The sequence below is a fragment of the Pteronotus mesoamericanus genome, unplaced genomic scaffold (genome assembly GCF_021234165.1).
Source record: "Pteronotus mesoamericanus isolate MK-2021 breed Mesoamerican mustached bat unplaced genomic scaffold, CSHL_Meso_final scaffold_31, whole genome shotgun sequence".
In the NCBI taxonomy this organism is placed as follows: Eukaryota; Metazoa; Chordata; class Mammalia; order Chiroptera; family Mormoopidae; genus Pteronotus; species Pteronotus mesoamericanus.
The window spans coordinates 33,379,775-33,390,419 of NW_026555312.1; the positions used below are offsets into that span (position 1 = coordinate 33,379,775).

At 36.8% G+C, this 10,645-nt stretch overlaps 1 pseudogene; it reads left to right on the forward strand.

The window, feature by feature from the left end:
* Positions 1-3,470: 3,470 nt before the first annotated feature.
* LOC129085737 (nuclear transport factor 2-like) lies at positions 3,471-3,837 on the forward strand (annotated as a pseudogene).
* Positions 3,838-10,645: the final 6,808 nt, after the last annotated feature.

Sequence of the window (10,645 nt, forward strand, 5' to 3'; positions counted from 1 at the left end):
TTAATTGAGGCAGTAGAAGTGGATGAAATCAGCAAGTGGAGTGTGGAATGCAGAGAGAAGAGGGTACCACAATTGCATGGAACAATTCTATGACCTACTGGTAGAATAGGGTTACTCCACCAAAGTAGCACAGAAGAAATGAGCAGAAAGGAAGCAAAGGAGATTGATACGTCCCAGAGATGAAAGACACCAGATGAAAACAAAGAAGGTCAGTTATGGCCAGTGCTTCAAATGGAACTCCATATTTTTCATTTTAATTTTAAAAAAGAATGCAAAAACAATTTCCTAAAAATTTCCCAGCCATCTGTGTAAATCCTGTGTCCTCTCACCAACTGTGCGTGATATAAATGTTTCTTATTTTTGCAGATCTTAAGTGGTTAGATAGAAGATAGACACATATATATTAGTATCCTTTTCTTAAACTGGCCAAAAATGGTTACAAAAAGAAAAGAGAAAAAAAATCCCATTCAGTTTCTCGTTAAACATGAGACTGAATGAAGATTTATTTTTATTTCCTTGAAACATCTCTAAATTAGTAAAAAAGTTAAGAAAGGAGAAGATAATGGGAGAGAGGAGATAACAAGCATATGAGTGTATATACTATATAATATAGAACAATTTATGTAACAAGTATGGTGGGAAGGAGAAAGAGTAGTGTGTTTTTTGTTTATAAATGCATAAAATATTCCTGATAGAAACAAAATAATCCAAAATAATCTGGTTATATAGAAACCCTGGAGTGGCGAGTTGGAGTGTTGAGGAAGAAGTGAGAGGAAGACCTCAATGCAGAATCTTTTGTGCTTTTGCACTTTGAGCTATGTAAATGTTTTGTATATTTAAAAATAAATTAACACAATTTAAATTAAAAAATTAAAAAAGTATTCCAAAAGGGGAGGTAGCCATTATAACAAGTAATTGTGTAAATAACTATAAATACAACAAGGTCTGTGGAGTCACTGAAGACTGCTAGACTTCATCTAGAGGCTAAGCAGGCAAATGGATAAGAAGGCATTCCAGACAGAAGACAGACTATGGGCACAGCATCAAGGTGAGAAGGGACAGAGAGTAGTTCAGCGGGACTCACGTTTCTTGAGTGAGAAAGCAGAGGGACAAGGCCTGGAGGACAGGGCAGATCACATGTTGCACTTTCAGCCAAGAGGAGGATTTTGAACAGTGTTCTGTGAACATTGGGCAGCCATTCAAGGGTGTTAAGCAGAGGAGTGGCAAGACTAGATTTCCATATTGACCAGATTCATATCTAGACTTCAGTATGGACACCTAGTAAGAGAATTCAATAAAGTTGTTTGTTATGAAATAAATACAGGAAACATATTTCCTTTTTGGTATACAATATTAACAAGGAAGAAAAAGAAACTGAAAAAAAATTTCCTACACAATGGCAACCAAAGGTTTAAAATAGAAGACAGAAGAAGAAAAATCAAAGAATAGAAATCTTTCCAAATGTTAAAAAAAGACTTGTCTTTAGTTTTCATCTCTTATTTTGTTATTTTTTAAAAATTAATTTACTGATAATTTATAAGCTTCAGATAGAAAAGTCTCTCCCAGAGCTAAGTAAGGTTTTTAAAAAAGACTTTATTTATTTATTTTCAGAGAGAGGGTAAGGGAGAGAGAAAGAAAGGGAGAGCAAAAATCAATGTGTGAGAAAAACATCAGCTGGTTGCCTCTTGCACACCCTCAGCCAGGAACCTAGCCTGCATGTGCCCTGACTGGGAATTGACTGGGCAACCTTTTGATTCACATGCCAGTGTTCAGTCCACTGAGCCATACCAGCCAGGGTTAAGTAGGATTTTTTATTTAAGATCTACATATACACATTCTCGTAAAAGTCTAAAACCTCATTGATAATACCTACTAAGGAAGGAGAATCAGATGGGTAGCAGACTTCTCCTTAATAACACTGGATTCTCTGAGGGTTTCTTCATGGTAAACAAGCTAGACTAACTCCAGCTAACTTAGGCAAAAAAAGGAATTTGTTAGGAAAGTATTTAGTAGCTCACAGAATCAAAGGAAAGCCTGAAGAACTTGGTCTTGTGTGTGTGGGCAGCGTTGGGGGGAGATTTACATTAGCTCTGAGGGTCTCCTCTGGGCCCATCACTGGGATGAAGAAGCTGCAGCCATGTGTTCTATCAGTGTCACTCTGCAGATGCAAATTCCACTGGGGAAATGTCTGATTGATTTCTGAACTGGGAGGAGGGTGGGATATCTGAACTGACAGGGTACAGTTACATTGGGGATGGATTTTGCAGAGAAACAACACATGAATCCAATTAGTCAATGCATGCTCATTGAGTCCTTCTATGTGCCAAGCATTTCCAGACACAGATAATCAATGAACCAACCAAAGACACTGTTCTCACGGACTGCACATTCTGATGGAGTTTTGACAGAAAATAAATACAGCTCTACAATCTTTTATCTCCAGTGATGAAATTGAAAGAATTCTGGAAACCAAACATTTTTTAGGTGGGGGGAGGAAGGTTTGGCATAAACAAATTTGGCAGAAAAACCTGATTTGAATGAATGTGAAATATTTGAGCATTTGAGTATTTATTCATCCTAATCAGTGAAAATACTCATATATTTGACAGCACAAGTATTAATGGATGTGAATGCAGGAAGCTGCTCCTGAACTGCTTGTGGACTGCATTTGTGCTCAAGGGAGAGTACATTGCTTTTTGCGCAAACTGGGGATTCTGGTTTTGTTTACACTCTTGGTGCTGGCTATGGAGAAAAAAAGAAGCAGAAACAGATGGCTAGTTAGTGCTGAGAATGGATGTGTGAGAGGTATGGGAGGATGTTTTTATTTTATATGGTGTGGTCAGGGAAGGCCTCAATGTTAAGATGAGCACAGAGAACTGATGGGAGCAAGAGAGAAATTCATGTGGATATCCGGGAGAAGGGTATTTCAGGCAGAGGGTAGAAGAACACAAAGGCCCTGAGATGAAAGCGTCCTTAAACTACCGAACTGGATGGGTCAAGGTAAACACATGGAAGGGATGAGATCTGAGAGGCAGTGGAGGAGGACAGGTGGCCTAAGGACTTTTACTCTGAGATGAAATTTGATAGTAGGATGTTTCTTAATGGGAAAGACTAAAGTTTTAGAAGAATAAATTGAGTTTAGGAGGTCTGTATTGAGAATGGACAGTTTGGAGTGAGGGCTGACACAGGGGAAGTAATAGGAGGCTTTTGGGAGGTAACAGTAGTTTGGGTCGGGGTGGCAGCAGTCAAAGGGAAAAGCAGCCTATATTCAGCAGGATTTGGGTACATTTTTGAGGGAAGAACTGATATACTTGCTGATGCATTAGAAATGGGATATAAGAGCGAAGTGGGATGGCAAGAGAAGGCAAGGGGGAAGGGACAGTAGGTTGCAAACCACTCTGGGTTGCCGCTGCCACTGCCGCCATCATACCAGGCCCTGAGGTCTCAATGATGGTGGGTGATGCTCCAGAATGGGAGATAAACCAATTTGGGAGCAGGCTAGATCCAGCTTCATTCAACATTACTTCCAGAACCCAACTAGGTGCAATTTACATTGATGCATCATGCGTTACATGGGAGGGACAGCAATTCCAGGAGAAAGCTGCCATTGTGTAGAAGTTGTCTAGTGTTCCATTTCAGAAAATCCAGCATAGCGTCACGGCACAGGACCATCAGCCCATGCCAGATAGCTGCATCATCAGCATGCTTTTGGGCCAGCTTAAGGTCAATGAAGACCTCATTGTGGGGTTCCACCAGATATTCCTATTAAAGAACATCAAAGATGCTTGGGTTTGTACCAATGACATATTCAGGCTTACCCTGCATGACTACGGCTGACCTCCTCCCAGCCAGGCACTCATGCTGTTTCCTTCTCCCTCCTCTTCCCCATACTATTCACATTCCTCCAGATGCTCCAAATATCATTTACAAATGAGCAGGGCCATGGTGGGAGTGGGCACAGTGTGCTGCTGCTACCTAGGTATCATGCATGATGTGCCTGAGGACACTAGACAAGTTACATCTGACAAGAGAAGTTTGTGTTGTACCAGAGCATGCCTTGGAAAGACTTAAGTAATGCAAAAGCTTGTCAGTTTGGTTTTTTTTTTTTTTCCCTAAATCTACTGACAAGTTGCTTTAGTAACCCAAAGAAATGAGGGAGAAAGCAGCTCTCTCACTGCCCAGAAATTGATTTCTTCAGGTGTTTCAATAACTCATGATATAATAAAAACAAAAACATTTTCTTAACAAGAAAAAATGGAATATGAGAAAAAGATGGGACTCTTCAGGTCACTAACTGAAAGCAGGGAATACAAGTAGGAATGATGGAGGAAATGTTACGGTCTAAGGAAAAAGGAGGGTAAGATCAGGAAAAAAAGTGCAAATCCTTACATGTAGAGGCTATGTCTACATGATTTAGGACTCTGAGAAATCTAACACTTCTTGGGGATCAGCCCTAGTGGCTTCCAATACAGATTTTGGTAGTGAATCCATAAGTGCTTATGGTGGGCAAGGAGGGAAAAAAAGTAGTGTCTAGGTCCTTAAAAAGTAATTTTATTATTTGGATAATATTTGTTTAGATTTACCTAAACATTAATCTCTTTCTTTGCTCACCATCTTTTCTCACATTTCTTCAAAGACATTTTCCTTTTTGCTGAAACAAATCATACAAATTTTCTTTCAGTGAAGTTTTTTTGGCTTCATACTTCCCCAGTTTTTATTTACATAGAAATGCTTCATTTTGCTTCTGTACTTGAAAAAACAGTATGTTTTCAAGACACAAAATCTAGGTTGACATTTGTTTCTCTCAACCTTTTAAAGGTGCTATTTCTTATCTTCTGGTTTCTGTCATCAGCTGTCTGAATAACTGTCGTTTCTCTGAAGAGGGTTTGTCTTCTCTCTCTGGCTGCTTGTAATGTTTTCTTTGCCTTTGGTGTTCTACAGTTTACCAAAATATAAGTATAGGTGTGGATTTATTTCTGTTTAACCTGTTTGGTGTATGTTGTCCTTTTGTGTGTGTGGATTCTTGCCTTTTATATTTTCAGCAAAATTCACAGCCATTATCTCTTTGCTTTTAAGCTGTTTATGCTTAAATTTTTTTAAATTGTCGACGCTATTACAGATGTCTCCCATTTCCCCCTTTTCTCCCCTTCACCAAGCTCCACCCTTTCTTCACCATACTGCTGTCTGTGTCCATGGGCTTAGCATATAGGCATGTATGTTTTTTGGCTAGTCTCTTTTGGTCCCTCTATATCCCTCCCCTCTGAGGTCTAACAGTCTGTTCCAAGTGTTCATGCCTCTGGTTTTATTGTGTTTATCAGTTTATTTTGTTCATTAGATTCCACATATGAATGAGATCACATGGTATTTGTCTTTCTCTGACTGGCTTATTTCATTTAGCATAATATTCTCCAGGTCCATCCTTGCTGTTGCAAAGGGTAAGATTTCCTTCTTTTTATGACCATGGAGAATTCCACTGTGTAGACATATCACAGCTTTTTATCCACTCATCTACTCATGGGCACTTGGGTTGTTTCCAGATCTTGGCTATTGTAAATAACACTGCCATGAACATAGGAGTGCATATATTCTTTTGAATTAGTGTTTTGGGATTCTTAATATATATACCCAGAAGGAGGATTGCTGAGTCAAAAGGCAGTTCCATTTTTAATTTTTTGAGGAAACGCCATACTGTTTTCCACAGTACACAGACATTTTCTCTTTAAATATTGCTTTTCTTCTATTTTCTGATCCTGGGACTGTGATTAAATTTATATCACATTTCTCATTCTTAACCTGATTATCATATGTTTCATTACCTTGTATCTCTGAATTGCATCATCCATAATGTTATCAGCTCCATATTCCAGGTCACTAATTTCCTCTTCATTTTTCCCTGTACTTTGTTTAGTTTTTCCACTGCTAATTTTTATATTTGAATAATATGTTTTGTTTCTAAAAATTCTATGTATTTCTTTTCCCACTCTACCTTAACATTTTAGATAGTCTTTTATAGGTTGCTTAACTTCATAATCCATCTTTTATTTTGTAAACATGTGTATATATTTTATATTCTATATCTGATAATTCCAATATATAAAGTTTTTAGAAGTCTAAATCTATTGATCGTTTCAGCTTTATTCTCCTTAATTATGACGTATCTCCATGTGTCAATTTCCTGTATTGTAAATTTGTATTTGTTTGATCCTAATCTGTGGGAATTCTGGTTTTCTGCCAAAGAGGGTTTATGTGAGCTTCTGCTACCAGGTGGGGGTGCTATCAACATGTGAGAATTTTAACCCTTTTTGAAGGTCCCAGCTTACTTCAGGACTCCCTGTAGTCAGCAACCCCACCTGCTGCTGACTATAGTCAAGTACCTTAGCTAAATATATAGTGTCAATTTCAGTATTTGCCCTCAGGTCAAATTCCTCTTTTGTACTTGCTTGCTTACTGTTCCCTAATCTGATTTCAATTCACATTTTTGTTAATTTTTCACTTTTTACTTTGAAATAATTTCATATGTACATAAAAGTTATAAAAATAGTACAAAAGACTTCCATATACTCTTCACCCAGATTCCCCAATTAACATTTTACCAGATTGGTGTGTTCAAGTGCACTCGAGTGCGCACGCACTCTCCCTCTCTCTCTCTCTCTCTCTCTCTTTCATTGCAACTTGATGAAGCCTTGCTTCTTAGCAAGCCTAACACTTAGGGTAGGTATATCTGATAGCACCCAATCAATGATAGGTAACAAAGGTTCCATGCTCAACAGATGATCCACAGTTGGATGTTTGATGCTTATTAAATTTTATCTTTAAGATAGGCACATGCATCTTTCAAAAAAAGTGTTCCATACTGAATGTTCTAAAATTTTAGTAACTTCCACTATCATTCTCCTGCTAAAGCTTGCCATAGGCTCCATAAAGCATTGTAAGTTTTTACTTGACACATCAGGCACCGCATATATATTGAGACAGGGTGGTAGAGTTACTTATGATATATTTTAGGGTAAACCAGATAAACTTTCTCTTTCTCTGGGCTCTACTCAATGACCTCAGATTGTAGTTTCACCCTTGGGGCAGGATAAACACATGTACAATATGTTGATATAAGCAACAGGCATTGTGCTTCTTCCTTAGTTATAGGCAGTGCAAATTTTTGAAATTTGTCTCTTTGCAGGAAATATTTTGTCATGCTCTAGATTATGTGACCTACAGAAACTTCACTAGGTAGCAGTCTTATATGTTTTTGAAGATTTGTTTTTTTTATATGTGTGTCTTATAAAGACATGTATGAATACCTATTTCTTGCTTTTCATTATTTTATTACTATTATTACTATTCATTATTGTCACTAATGGAGAGTACTAGCATGACATTCTGTGGGATGGTAAAATAGTAAAGTTATCAGCAGATAAAATCTGTGAAATGCATTTATAGAGTTAACATGTCCTCTAGGCCAAGTTATAAAGGTCTATAGAGCTACCCCTGCCAGATGAAAGCAAACCACTTCTAATTTTCTGTTTATTAAATGGAGAAAAATAAAGCAATAAGCTACTCAGTAAGTATACTCATATCAAGCACCAAAGGCTATACAGGCATACCTCATTTTATTGTGCTTCACAGATAGTGTTTTTTGTTTGTTTGTTTGTTTACAAATTGAAAGTCTACGGCAACCCTGCATTAAGTAAGTCTATTGTTACCATTTTTTCCCTCAGCAGCATTTGCTCACTTTGTCTCTTTATGTCACATTTTTAAAATTCTCACAATATTGCAAACTTTTTATTATTATTATATTTGTTGTTATGATTTATGATTAGTCATCTTTGATATTACTATTGTAATTGTTTTGGGGTGCCATGAGCCATGCTTATATAACATGGTGAACTTAATTTAAATGTTGTGTGTGTTTTGACTGCTCTATTGACCAGTTGTTTCTCTGTCTCTCTCCTTCTCCTTGGGCACAACAATGTTAAAGTTGGGAATATTGAAACTAAGCCAATTCATAACCCTACAATGGATTCCATGTATTAAAATGAAAGGAAGAATCCCAAACTCCTACTTCAAATCAAAAGCTAGAAATGAGTAAGTTTTGTTAGAAAGGCACATGGAGAGCCACAACAGGCTTAAAGCTAAGCCTCTCATGCCAAACAGCCAAGTTGTGAATGTAAAGTAAAAGTTCTTGAAGGAAAGTAAAGGTGCTACTCCAGTGAACACATGAATAAGAAGTTAAACAGCCTTACTGCTGATATGCAAAAAGTTTTAGTGGTTTGTGTAAAAGAGCAAACCAGCCCTAACATTCCCTTAAGCCAAAGCCTAATCCAGAGCCAGGCCCTAACTCTCTTCAATATTATGATGCTTGAGAGAGGTGAGGAGACTTCAGTAGAAAAGCAGAAGCTAGCAGAGGTTGGTTTGTGAAGTTTAAGGAAAGAAGCTATCTCCATAACATAAAAATGCAAGGTGAAGCAGCAAGTGTTGATATAAAGCTACAGCAAGTAATTCAGAAGATCTAGCTGAGATAATCAATGATGGTGGCTACACTAAATAACAGATTTTTAATATAGGCAAAGCAGTCTTACATTGGAAGAAGATACCATCTGGAACTTTTATAGCTAGAGAGAAGTTAATGCCTGACTTCAAACCTTCAAAGGACAGGCTGACTCTCTTGTTAGAGGCTAATGCAACTTGTGACTTTAAATCGACGCCAATGATCATTTAACATTCTGAAAATCCTAGAGTCCTTAAGAATTATGCTAAATTTACTCTATGTGTGCTCTCTAAGTAGAACAATGAAGGCTGGATGACATCCCATCTGCTTACAACATGGTTTACTAAATATATTAAGTCCGCTCTGATATTTTTTTCAGAGCAGTAGGTTGCTTCAAAATATTACTGTTCATTGACAATGTACCTGGTCATCCAAGAACTTTGATGGAGATGTACAATGAGATTAACGTTGTTTTTGTTTCTACTAACACAACATCCATTCTGCATCCAAGAAATCCAGGAATAATTTTAATTTTCAAGTTTTATTATTTAAAAATGCATTTGTAAGGGTGTAGGTGCCATACATACTGATTCCTCTGATGAATCTGAGTAAAATAAATTGAAAACTTTCTGGAAAGGGTTTTACTGTTTTAGATGCCATTAAGAAAGATTGTGGCAACTTTTACTGTTGTCTTATTTTAAGAAATTGCCACAGCCACCCCAATCTTCAGTAGCCACCACCCTGATCAGTCAGCAGCCATCAGCACTGAAGCAGGACCCTCCACAAGCAAAAACATTATAACTTACTGAGGGCTCAGATGATGGTTAACATTTTTTAGCAAGAAAGTATTTTTTAAATTAAGGGATGTACATTTTTAGACTTAAGCTATTGCACATTTAACAGATTACTGTATAGTATAAACATGACTTTTATGTGCACTGGGAAACCAAAAGATTTATGTGATTGGCTTTATTAAGATATTCATTTTATTGTGGTGGCCTGGAACTGAACCACAATATCTCTGAGGTGTGCCTATATTCTTTTTCTCTGGTGGAGACACCAAATCTAGAATAGTAATAACTATTATTAGAATTCTTATCAGATTCAGTTTATAACAATACATTGCTATTATTTAAGCCCTTCAATTTTTATACTTGTCTAGCTAAAAAACTAGATGTAAAAATAAAAAAAATGCTCAATCTTGCATCTTTCATGTGAGTTTTCTGATATATCATTGTTACTTAGTGTGAGTTAAAATTAAATTCAGGTTTGCATGAGTCTACCTAGTAAATTATTACAGTCTCAGCCAGCTAGCCAAGCTAACACACTGAATGAAAATTCCTTTATAACTGAATCTGTATCAGTAGAGTAAACCAGACAGAAAATTATGCCCTGCTCAGAAAATAAAATTCTACACTGTTCTCCATTAAAAATTAACATAAATTAGTTAAGTCCTGCCTATTGAATGCTATAAAACAGTACAAAATTAAATCTTGATGAAATGGAAAATTTCTAGGATTATATTATTCACAAAACTGATACAGAAGAGGTAGAAGCTCTAAACAGATCAATAACTACAGAAGAAATTCAAATAGTAATAAAAACTCTACAGCTAAGAAAGGCACTAGGCCAAGACAGATTTATGAACATGCTGTACCAATGTTTCAAAGGCCACATTATCCAATGTTACTTTTAAACATGTAAAGGTATGAAAATATATTAATTTGTTCTATGAAACCAGCAAAATCCTTACACCTCCTAAACTAGACAGCTCTCCTAAAGAAAACTGTAGATAAATATTACTTACAAATATATGCCAATACATACAAAATTCTGTTGGGAGACAGACTCTATGGGACTTGTGTTTCTGCATGTCTTGCAAACAGGCATTAAATGCCCTTTTGATCCAGACTATATTTTCAATGATGTTTATATAGTGAACAACCTTGGGAGATAGTGATAGAAACTCCATCTAGAATATTGAGCAAGTTTGTTTACTGTCCAGTATAATAAAAATAATGTCTCTCTCCAGTAGCTTTGCTTACTTCTCTTTATAAAAGATTCAGTTTCCCTAAGCTTGGAATTCTTCACCTGTGATGCATGCCCACTGAAGGTAAAGAATCCAACCATGTTGTCCCTGGGGGACCTGGGGGGCAATGG